Source organism: Heloderma suspectum, chromosome 7 (assembly GCF_057233095.1).
Source record: "Heloderma suspectum isolate Gila_16-S chromosome 7, 16-S_ref, whole genome shotgun sequence".
Taxonomy (NCBI): Eukaryota; Metazoa; Chordata; class Lepidosauria; order Squamata; family Helodermatidae; genus Heloderma; species Heloderma suspectum.
Genome location: NC_139464.1, coordinates 74052031 through 74064783, shown reverse-complemented (window position 1 = coordinate 74064783; position 12753 = coordinate 74052031).

Below are 12753 nucleotides of genomic sequence, written 5' to 3'. Positions count from 1 at the left end.
AGGGGTGGGGGTGGGAACAAGGCAGGGGCAAGGAAAACTAAAGTAGTTTTATTTTTTTAAAATAAACAATCAAGAAAGGGATGAATGGTAAAACTTAATAGAGAAGGGGGGGGGGGAGACAAAGAACCAGGCAAGAAAAGGAGGAAACTCAAAGTAAGTACTTTTTAAATGTTTATGTGTTTTTTTTTATATAAAAAATAAAGAATCTACAAAAGAAAGGGAATAGTTGAATTGGGAAGGAAGAAGAAAGACAAAGCTGCAGTATAAACTCTCTCTCCCACAGACCTAGCCAACTGTCTCTAATAACACGTAAACCACCACCTCCAACTCTAACCAGAGCACTCTCTCTCACAATGAAACAAAAGGAGGCTGATCTCTCCAATGTATCCAGTGTTCCCCCCACCCTTCTCTACCACTGTCACTGATTGGAGACTGCTGTGTTAAGTTTAGCCCTAATTTGGCAACAGAGTTGCATTCGCCAAGTCTCACCATTTCCCCCTCCCTCAACCTCCTCTCACCTTCCACCCTCCATTCTCCTCCTCGCCCCCTCCCTGATCTTTCTCAAGTTGATACATTGAAAGACAGCCTGTCTGGGTGGGAATGACTTTGGTAGCCCCGAAGCTCCGAGGTACCTCAGCAACGAGCTGCTTTGCTTCGGGCCTCTCGGTGCTGTTCTGATCCACTTCTGAAGCAGCCCGCTTCACTTTGTTATTCAGGCTTTGGACCAAAGCTGTATGCAGCCCTAGTTCTTAAGTTCTTATCTGCTACCCTGTTCCCTTTTTGCTTAGCTGGGGGGAAAATGAATTTTCTCAGCAAAGATATATTGTTCCCTATTGTAATGTGAATAATTTTGGGGTGACCTGGTCTTGAATGAGAAATTCAGACCCATTCTGACCTACTCCTGGTGGACATAAAACTGCTAGAACTGGTTTGTTGATATGGATCAACATGGCTGCCTGAATTGGTGGATACTCCTCGGGGTCGTGGCTGTGGGGGCTGACCTGATGAGTGCCTGTACTTCAAAATGTACCACTATACCACTGGTGAGTATGGGACATGCATGAGCATGCACTGCCCCCAGGCCTCCCTGCACACCCAGCTACCTCAAAGTTCTTCATGCATTGAGCTTTGAGGCATTTACAGAGCTTCTGCCTCATCAGGGTTCCCAGCCAAGGGAGCTCTGTAAGCATGTTAGGTCAAACACACGTACAAACCCCTCTTCAGATCTTCACACACAATGCACAAAGATCTTTATGTAGCCGGGGGGGGGGAGTGGGGATGTTTGGGGGCAGGGTGTGCGTGCTCTCACATGTCCCATCTCCCACTTAAACTGTATCTGTGCTACAAGCAACCACCTCCATAGCTGTAAACTTTATCTGTAAACTGTGTCTGTATCATAGCTTAAACTGTATCTGTGCTACAAGCAACCACCTCCATAGCTCTTAAACTGAGTTATTTTCTAGCTCCGATTATTTTCCAGCTAATCCAATTTTGGAAGTTGCCCAGCCCTCTTTTCTATCCAGCCACTCTATTCTCCAAAACTGAGTTTCTGATGCTCAGTTCCTCCCCCTTTCCTTTAATTACACTTATAGCATCATTGAAGTAGCTCTGGGGTCCGCCCCTCCCGCTCTGCATAGAATGACCATAAGCTTCCAAGTTCAGAGGCTTACAATAGACACAATAGGATTGTGCCCTAAATAGGGATGTACGAATCCCCTTACCTGGGCTCTGCAGGGGGGTCCGCGGTGGGGGGGAGGCGATCCATTCCTCCCCCCCAGAATCCTCGCTGGCTGGCTCCGCTCCATGGTGAGTCCGCAGAGCCGCCGGCTGGCTCCGTTCTGCAAGCAATGCGGCCGCCATTGCCGTGCCATATTGCTGCGGATGAGAAACAGGAAGTGATCTGGACACAAATGGCATCTGCTACGTCATTTGCATCTCTGTTTCTTCTTGTGATAGGCTACGCATCTGTATTTACGTAGCTATTTACGTAGCCTATCGTGTGAAAAAATGTCCATTTTTTCATGCGATAGGCTACGTAAATAGCTACGTAAATACAGACATGTAGCCTATCGCAAGAAGAAACAGGGATGCAAATGGCATGGTGGGCGCCATTTGTGTCCGGATTTCTTCCTGTTTCTCATCCGCAGTGATACGGACGGCAATGGCAGCCGTATCATTTGTGGAATGGAGCTGCTGGCGAGGAGGATTCAGCTCTGCGATGATCCAGAGGGAGGCGGAGTTGAGTGGGAACGTTCCGCCATGAACTCATTGGAGTCCATGGCAGAATTCTCCACCATCCCTAGCCCTAAATGAATTTATGCAAAGTTGTGGCTAGCAAAACACTGTATCTCCCCCTCTGGGGCAGTTTTAATCCAAACTGCAGCAGCTAGAGTTTAAGGCTAAAATACCACGCACTGTTACCTAGGAGTAAATGCCATGGAAATAAGTTTCTTTTAAAATATTTTGATAGTTTTAATATGGTGTTCTATTCTTTTATCTTTGTTGTTCACCTCTCTGAAACCTTTGGAGCAGTATATAAATATTGTAAATAAATAAATAAATAAATAAATAAGTGTGATTTACTTCTAAGTAAGCATGCCTAGGATCAGACTCAATGTGAATCAAATGGTTTAACAGCTAAACCCACAACTGGGTAGGATGAATGAGATTAGTGTTGAATTCTCTTTTATTCATTTAAATATTACATCTCATTTGACTTGTGAAATGTTTTGTGCTTCATTGACATACACAGAATCAGTGGCAACAGGATGAAGGAAATTCTTCCCTTGGGCCATAGAGTTATAGCAGATCGTGGAATGCATTTCTTGTCTTTAAAAGAAGACCTGACGTAATATAATCATTCTTTTGTTTCAAACATAGGAAATTATTCCTAGATATATTGATAGGCTTTTAATACATCTTCCCTCTATCCTCTCCACACACATTGGGTTAGATTCAGATTTATGTTGAATCAATCTGACCTAGGTTTCTCATGACATGTGAACCCGGTGAAGGTGGGTTGTTGGGTTGGTTGACAAGCCACCCAGAACCCATGGGCTGTTTTAGGGTTGCAGGTGGCTTGTCAACCACCCCAACAACCCACTCTTGCCAGGTTTGCATCTAACGAGAACGTATGGCGTGCCCCCGTCATGTCCTGAATATTCAAAATGGCAGCTGCCACCACAGCAAGAAGCCTTGTGGAGAAATTCACCCATGGTGGTTTCTTGTTATGTGCAAACCATCCCAGAGACCTGGTTCACATGATCGCAAGGTGGTTAATTAGCCAGAGTGGCTTATTAACCACTCTCAATTGCTGGGGGCTGTTGCAGGGTTCTGGGTGGCTTGTTACCTGTGGCAACAAACCATCTTGGCTACGTTTGCATGACACAGCAAGCTGTGCTGCCTAGGGTAATTATGCTAATCCCCGAACATACCACCAGCATGTGCAGCAGGCAAATAAACCATGGTGGGTTATTTCCCAGCTGCGATTGTGTGAACCAGCCCATATGATCAGGAGACCCTGATGAATGGGGTGAGCTGTGGGGTGAGAGGAAGGGGGAGCCCCAAATATCCGGTGGGGGGAACTTCTCCAAGCAGAACCCTTCTATTTATAGAAGGCAGAGCCTCGATCCAACCCTTTAATTGTAAGGCTATGTTCATATTAGGTGACCTCTTTTAAAAATCATGTTTACAGACATTTTAATTTACGAGTGCTTCACAATATTGTCACTGCATTTGCCCTAGCAAAATACCATGTTATTTATAAAATAACGTACAGTAGGCCCATATGGATAGAAGGTGAATTAAGTCTAAGCGAGTGGCATACCCCCATCTATGGCAAAGGTGGGTCTTCATCTTAAGTTTTCCAGATCCAAGTCCAACTCCTTATTGTCAGGGTTGGATCAGAGCCCAGAGAGCCCCAAAGCAGTTCTGATTCTGAGGAAGAGATAGAAACTGCAGGAGAGGAACCCGCACGCTGTTCAGAGGAGCAGCCAGGGGGAGAGCCCCTCCCGGTACACATTATTGAGAGTGATAGTGACCCTGGCAGGCAGGGGAAGGGACAACAGCAGTTTCTGGACGCTAGTGTCAGGAACGCCTTGGTGGCCTCTCTCAGGAGAATCTAATAGCCAACTCAAGACACAGATGAAAGGATTTCTTTTCAAAGCTTTAATCCCATTACAGCTTAATGACTCTTTCAGATGCTAATCACCAGCGGCTAAAGCAAAGAAACAGCAGCATGGACTACGCTTCAGGCAGGCAGTTGATCCCCGTTTGAAAGAGAGTCACTTGAAGAGCCAGAACTTATGGGCTAGGGAGAGATCCTCCCTCTTTCCCTTGGGTCCATGGGAGGCAGCCGTTGCTTGCATGCCAAACAGGCGCTACACCTCCTTTCCGCGCCCTCCATCGCTCGTCGCTCTTTGAGTCTGCGTCGAGCGTCTAAGAAGCCCCCCTCCCACACTCCCTCACTAAGCAGGTCACAATCTATCTCTGGAATGCCGGCAGGAGGAAATCTCTGCCAGGTGCTGAGCCTATGAGGGATGAGCTGGCTCCACTCCCACGGATGACTGTTCCTCCTCAGAATCAGAACTGCTCTGGGGCTCTCTGGGCTCAGTTTCCACCCTGACAGCTAGGCGCCAATTAGAGATGGCGGAGAATTTCTCCCTGAATCTTTGGGGGGCCGAGCGCCAACGCATTCGGCCCCCCGAAATCGGCAATGAAATTCTCCGCCTTCCGCCCCCCCCGGATGGGACTTACCTTTGGCGAATGTCCCTCCCGGCGCCGGGTCCCGGAGACGGTTCGTCGGCCTTTCGTCGGGGGCAGGGGCAGCAGCCGGTCTTCCGACCGGCTGCTGCCGCCGTCATTACAAAGTGTAAAAAAACAACAACAAACCCCGTGATAGGCTACGTAACGATTTACGTAGCCTATCACAGCTAGATTTCCAAAGTCAGCCGTGATAGGCTACGTAAATCGTTACGTAGCCTATCACGGGTGACTTTGAAAAAAAAAAGCGCGTACGCAAATGGCAGCGGCCTATGGGCGCCGCCATTTGCGTTCCTTATTTGGTCCCGGTAGTCTACGTAAAGATTTACGTAGACTACTGGGACCAAATAAGGAACGCAAATGGCGGCGCCCATAGGCCGCCACCATTTGCGTATGCGCTTTTTTTTTTTCAAAGTCACCCGTGATAGGCTACGTAATGATTTATGTAGCCTATCACGGCTGACTTTGGAAATCTAGCCGTGATAGGCTACGTAAATCGTTACGTAGCCTATCACGGGTTTTTTTGTTGTTGTTTATTTTTTTAGACTTTGTTTCGCGGCCGGGGAGACGGGGCACTTCTCCCCGGCCTGAATTTCAGCCAGGCGAGGCAGGAAGCCTCCTCCCCAGCCTGAATTTCGGCCAGGCGAGGCGGGACGCCTCCCCCCCTCGCCTGAACTTCGGGGGGAGAAGCGAAGCGCCTCCCCCCCACCGCGAAGCACCCCTGCGAAATGGTAAGTGACTTTCGTACATCCGTAGTGCCAATGCAGCATCAAGCAGGAGATGGCAGGCGCTGAGAGGAGGCGCTCAGCCCACTTGGTGCAACAGCAACAGCGGCGCCTTGATGCCCCATGGGAAAGGGGTGGAGTCTCTCCTCCTAGCCCATAAGTTCAGAGGTTTCCCGCCTTCCCCTCCAAATGGAGATCAACTGATTCCTAAGGTTAGAACCCCCAAGTAGGCAGCTCTCTTAAGTCTCACTCGTAGGATCAAGCAATTAGCATCTGTAAGCATCATTAGGCTGAATGGGAATAAAGCCTTGGAAAAGAGCCCTATTGTCTGCGTGTTGATTCTGGCTACCTGAGGATTTCAGAAGGAAGAAGGGGTGACCTCCCGACACTTATCCACTGGACCACATTGACTTTATGAGGGTCTGTTTCAATGATGTAGTCTATTAACTTCACAGTGGGTGGCTTTTGATGTGGTAATTGATATGGTGAAGCCACTGCAGTGTGACTCTTTTGGTGAAACGAGGCAATTAGGAATTTACAGTGCAATTCTATACATGTTTGCTCAAATGTAAATCAAATGGCGCTTAACAGGGTTTACTCTCAGGTAGGCAGGTACAGAACTGCAGCCCTAAATGCTTTGAAAGATAACACACATGTGAAATCCAGAGACTGCCACAGTGTATATTAGCGGTGGTCACTTGTTACATTTCTCAGGGTGCTTTTGCCGAAAATAGTCTCCCCATGACAAATTATCTCTTTCCTAGATGTAATGTGCAGAACTGCCAGTGATAGAATCCCCATTGTTTTTTTTTTTTTTTTTTTGTTACCTGTTAAAAACCCAGCTCCCCTTCATGGATCACTGCCTTGTTGTGTCGAAGGGGCTTACGTAACTCAGTGAAGCCATAAACTATGCCATGCAGGGCCACCCAAGATGGACAGGTCATGGCAGAGAGTTCTGACAAAATGTGGTCCACTGGAGAAGGAAATGGCAACCCACTCCAGTATTCTTGCCAAGAAAACCCCATGGAATGTATCACAAGGCTAAAAGAGATGACGCCAGAAGATGAGCCCCTCAGGTCGGAAGGTGTCCAATATACTACTGGGGAAGAGCAGAGGGAATTTCCAAGTAGTGCCAGAAAGAGTGAAATGGCTGGGCCAAAGCCGAAAGGACACTCAGCTGTGGATGTGTCTGGTGGTGAAAAGAAAGTCCGATGCTGTAAAGAACAACATTGTTTAGGAACCTGAAATGTCAGATCAATGAATCAAGGTAAGCTGGAGGTAGTCAAACATGAGATAGCAAGATTGAACATTGACATCTTGGGAATCAGTGAACTAAAATGGACAAGCATGGGCGAATTTAATTCAGGTGACCATTATATCTACTATGGTGGGCAAGAATCCCTTAGAAGAAATGGAGTAGCACTCATAGTCAACAAAAGGGTGGGAAAAGCAGTACTGGGGTACAATCTCAAAAACGATAGAATGATCTCAGTACGAATCCAAGGCAAACCATTCAACATCACAGTAATTCAAGTCTATGCCCCAACCACTGATGCCGAAGAACCTGAGGTATGAAGACTTACAACCCCTTCTAGAACTAACGCCAAAAAAAGATGTCCTCTTCATCATAGGGGATTGGAATGCTAAAGTAGGAAGTCAAGAAATCACCGGGATAACAGGCAAGCATGGCCTTGATGTACAAAATGAAGCAGGACAAAGGGTAATAGAGTTTTGCCAAGAGAACACGCTGATCATAGCAAACATGCTTTTCCAACAGCACAAGAGGCGACTCTACACATGGACATCGCCAGATGGTCAATACTGAAATCAGATTGATTATGTCCTTTGCAGCCAAAGATGGAGAAGCTCCATACCGTAGGGATGTCAGAGAATTTTGCCACGAATCTCGGGGAGGCCGAATGCCAGCGCATTCGGCCCCCCGAAATTGGTGGCGAAACGGTCTGCCCCTCCGCCCCCCCCGGGACGGGACTTACCTTGGCTGAATCCTCTTGGCGGAGGTTCGGCGGCGGTTTGGCAGCGGTTCGGCAGCGGCGGCTGTGGCGGCCGGTCTTCCGACCGGCTGCCACCGCTGCCATTTCCAGTAAAAAAAAACAACCAAAAAAACATGATAGGCTATGTAAAGATTTACGTAGCCTATCACGGCTAGATTTTAAAAAAAATACCATGATAGGCTATGTAAATCTTTACGTAGCTTATCACGGCTGAGTAAAAAAAAAAAAAAAACCGCGCGTACACAAATGGTGGCACCCATGGACGCTGCCACTTGCGTTCCTTATTTTGGCATGTCTGGTCTACATAAACATTTACGTAGAGTACGGCGAAAATAAGGGGAACGCAAATAGCGTAGATGCCAGCAAATTTGGAACACTCAGCAGTGGCCACAAGACTGGAAAAGGTCAGTTTACATTCCAATTCCAAAGAAGGGCAATGCCAAAGAGTGTTCAAAATACCGTACAACTGCGCTCATTTCACATGCCAGCAAGGTGATGCTCAAAATCCTACAAGCTAGGCTTCAGCAGTATGTGAACCGAGAACTTCCGGAAGTACAAGCTGGGTTTCGAAGAGGCAGAGGAACTAGAGATCAAATCGCCAACATTCACTGGATAATGGAGAAAGCAAGAGAATTCCAGAAAAACGTCTATTTCTGCTTCATTGACTACACTAAAGCCTTTGATTGTGTGGATCACAACAAACTGTGGCAAATTCTTAAAGAGATGGGAGTACCAGACCACCTTACCTGTCTCCTGAGAAACTTGTACAAGGGACAAGAAGCAACAGTAAGAACCAGACATGGGACAACCGATTGGTTCAAAATTGGGAAAAGCGTATCACAAGGCTGTATATTGCCACCCTGCTTATTTAATTTATATGCAGAGGCCTGGCGTGCTATGGTCCATAGGGTCACGAAGAGTCGGAGATGACTTAATGACTGAACAACAAAAAACCCAGCTACCTAGAGATTGAAACTGGCCTCACAATTTCTATGAGATCAGCCTGAGTCGTCTTCAGGAGAACACCCACAGCTATTGGTTCGTGAAATCTGTACTAATAAAAGAGGATGTGTGTGCATCTGTCTGCCTGTCCATCCATCAACACTACAATGCCAAGATTGTGAAGTTTAGGAAACTTGGCATGCATACTAAGGGGACCTTCGGGGTGTGCAACATGGAATTATTTTGTTTTAAAAACAAATTAAGGGTGCAAAGCTATGCCTATTTAGACAGAAGAAAGTATTGCAGCTCCCAGCCTTCCTGACTGGGGAATGCTGTGAGTTGCAGGACTTTTTTTCTCTCCAAATGTGCATAGGATTTCACCCTTAATTTCAATGTGTCCATGTGGTTGAAGCCTGCAGTAACATCTTCAGCCACTAGGGACAAACTTCCCTAATCTCCACAGAACCTTGCAGTTCATACAGTCTAAAGCCGCGGGAGATTAATAGGGGGAGGGATACAGTTATACACCTGCCCCTCCCTGCTGCTGTGGGGCACCCCCCCCAGGGGAATGGAGTGGACAGACCTCTCCCTTAGGGGGCTATAGAGGTGCAGCATGGCAGGGGCTGTGCCTAGGGGTTTCAGTGGGTGTGCCTTCACTCCGACAGGGCAGGCACAACGTGTCCAACTCTGAGAGCTGGGTAAATTTGCTTGAAGGCCTCGCTGTATTGAACGAAGGGCTATTCCAATCCGTGTGCAGCCAGGGCTGCTCACTAGTAAGAAGGATAACAAATATCGGAAAGTTACAAAGCTTCCTTTTGGGGGCAAAGAACTTGAGTGGATCTCTCTGTGCATGGCTTGAATGCTGCTGACACTGTCCATCGTGGCTTTGATCCATTATGCGTATGGTTAAACACTCCAGACTGGTTTGACTCTGCACGCTCAAATATAAGCTAAACTTAGTGATTCATCAAAGAGGGCTCTATCACCGGGGAGGAGTAACTGTTTATCTATCTCGTGGCAGCACTCAATATATTGCCATGTAATTTAAGACATCAACAGATATTTTGTATTTTTGGGGGAATGGGGTTTTACAAGGCAGTCTTTTCATTGTCATCCTCCCCCACCTCTTATTTTCCTTCCAATCTAACTTATATTCTGTTCATTGTTTCACAGCATGCTGGGTGAGGTAACTACATATTCAAGACAAATGGGTCCACATGTATTCTGTCAGGATTTATTTGATTTGATTTTACCCCAACTTTCCATCAAGAAAATGCATTCAAGGCAGCTTACAATCATAAGAACTATACACACACATTCACTTGTTACACCTTGTTATATCCCAGAAGGGGAGATTTTAGTCAGAACTGACAAGATACTGTACAAAAGGTGGTAACTAAACTTCCTCAGGTGAGAGGGCTTATCTCAATACCTACCACATAGATCACTGTAATACTTTTTTGAATCTCCTTATCCCTACCCGTTTCTGCTAGAAATTGTATGGATTTTTTTTCTTCTACAAAAGCCAAGAAAAAAAAGTGTTTAATTTTTAAGATTCCAAATGATATATTTAGAAAAATAGAGCAGCTTGGGTCCAGAGTAGCCCTTCTGCAAACAAAAGGGCTCAGCTCAATGTGGAAGAGGCTCCCACTTATGGAAAGGGGGAGGTGATTTTTTTGCCAGTTCTCCCTTCCCCTTGCAGCCTCCCATGCTACTCTCGACACTATTCTAGAGGGTCCTCCAACTTTCTAGACAGATTTCAGGGAACACAAGGGGCTGTAAGGGAAAGGGGGAAATCACCTCTCTCTCTTCTTTCCTTGGAGTGTTCCATAAATTTACCTCAGAGGATCTCTGGATACAACTCCTTATTGACAATCATATCAAAGAGATTTGGGCTAAGAACGTGAAAGAAAATTTAGAACAGAACTTATTTTTGGAAGCATCACAACCCTATATATGTCTACTTAGAAGTAAGCCCCATTGAACCCACTGGGGCTTACTCCCAGTTAGCATGTATAGGCATGTCTCTCCTCTGCCAAACTGAGGGTTGTTTAGGCACTAATACGAAATGTCTGAAAATTGTTCATTTCAAAAGATGCTTTTTCATGTCAGTAACCACTTGTGAAAAATCCAGATTGTACTGCTGGTACAGTGAAGATTTTCACTGTGTATCTTTTAACTTCACATTGAACTGCTGTTAAAGTACAGTAATTTTCTGCAATTTGGTCTATATCTCAAAACAGTAATTTGTGAGCAACACTCAATATATTGCCATGTAGTTTAAGCCATCAATAGATATTTCGTATTTTTTTTTTAATGGGGTTTTACAAGGCAGTCTTTTCATTGTCATCCTCCCCCACCCCCAGTTCTTATTTTCCTTCCAATCTAACTTATATTCTGTTCATTGTTTCACAGCATGTCTGGGTGAGGTAACTACATATCCAAGACAAATGGGTCCACATGTATTCTGTCAGGATATTTTATTTATTTGATTTGATTTTACCCCAACTTTCTACCAAGAAAATGGCATTCAAGGCAGCTTACAATCATAAGAAATATATATATATATATATATATATATATATACACACACACACACAAAACTTCGTTAAAACAATAATAAAAAACTACATTAAAAACTCAGGATATACATCTGATGTTTCATAACATGATTGGATGAGGTAATCACATATCCAGGAAATGTATGATGTGGGCATGTCCTGTAGTGGCTTCTTTTTGGTTGGAAGTGATTCATTGTTTGTTTAAATTTTGTTTTTTCGAAAACCAGTGATAATTGCAAATGTTCATGAACTTTAAATTATATTCCTGTGATGTGGGGATTAACAGATGTACAGCAAAAATGGACACTGAGAGCTGTTTCAGTTGCAAAGACACTTATACTTCAAGCTCGGAAGGATAAACACTCACCACCTATCATTCAATAGTCTGAAGATCTTACTGGTTTTGCTACATTTGAACATATATCCTACAGTCATCAGTTTCATATGGATGCTTATTAGATATATGGACAGCTTATATGAATGTATATATTTGAAACAGAAGTGTCAAATCCTCCCCCCGCCCTTTGTTCCCCTTTCATTTATTAATGGCAGTCTAAATTATTATTGTGATTGGATATGTTTTATCTTATGTTCTTTCTTTTTTCACTCTCTTCCTCTTTTTGTGGCTTTAAAAAAAAATAAAAATCCAGGAAGGATTGCTCCATGCATATTCTGTCAGGATTATTTATTTATTTGATTTTACTCCACTTTTATACCAAGAAAATGGCACTCAAGGCAACTTATTAACTTTTTTGATTAATTTTGATTGTTGTTTTTTTTTTTTTTGCAGTCCTATGGTCCCCCGGCGAGAGTCCCAAGGACCATAAGATTTTTGGATATCCCTTCCAAGATCAGAGACAGTGCTCCAACCTTGGAAGGGGGAGTTGGAGATCTGACCCTCCTCCTTCTGACACCTCACAGCTGGCACAGAAAGAACTGTGCCGGCTGCCCTCTGAGGTCAGAAAAGCAACCTCGGAGAAGAAGGAAAGGGGGCATTCTGGTGGGCAGGGAGGGGAGGAGACTGGAGAGGCCAGGATACAATTTATCCTGAACCTCCTCTAGCCCCCTCCCCTCCCCATCTGAAGCACCAGAATAGACTGAGGTGCCTCATAGGTGACCTGCTTCACTTCAGGGCACCTTAGTGCTGGTCTGATCCGCTTCAAATCATGACAAGGCATCGCCGAATCAGCCTGCTTTGCCTTGTTATTCGGGCTTTGGATCGAAGTGGTGGACAGCCCTACTTTCTACCATTATTTCCTGCTTTTTATACCATATTATCTAAAATACCACAACACATGTCATTGTGTGTGCTACGAGGTATAAATGCACAAGCGGGATAAAGAATTACCATGATGGAATCGTATTGATGTGACACAAGGTGCAGATCTGTCACATGGTACACCTACACATCAGCAGATGCCCCAAGCATAGACACCCCTTTGCAGATGTCTGTGCTGAAGCCCGGAGTAATGACCCCTACCCCATCTTCCACTCATTAGCCCCATGCATGGAAGAATATATTTATAGGACTAATGTGTTTGCTTTTTAATATGATAAACACATTTCTTATTGAAGATATTTTCTTCATAGACCTAGAAAGTTACTTCTCAAGTCACATAGGAAAGCAGGAGGAATGACTTGGATTTGGCATTTCTCAGCTTTTCCACTGAGAAAAAGGAGTTAAAAGGCTTGCCATGCTATGGATTTGGCTTTCAGAAGGTGCAGGTGGAGAACATGTTTGATTTGGGTGCC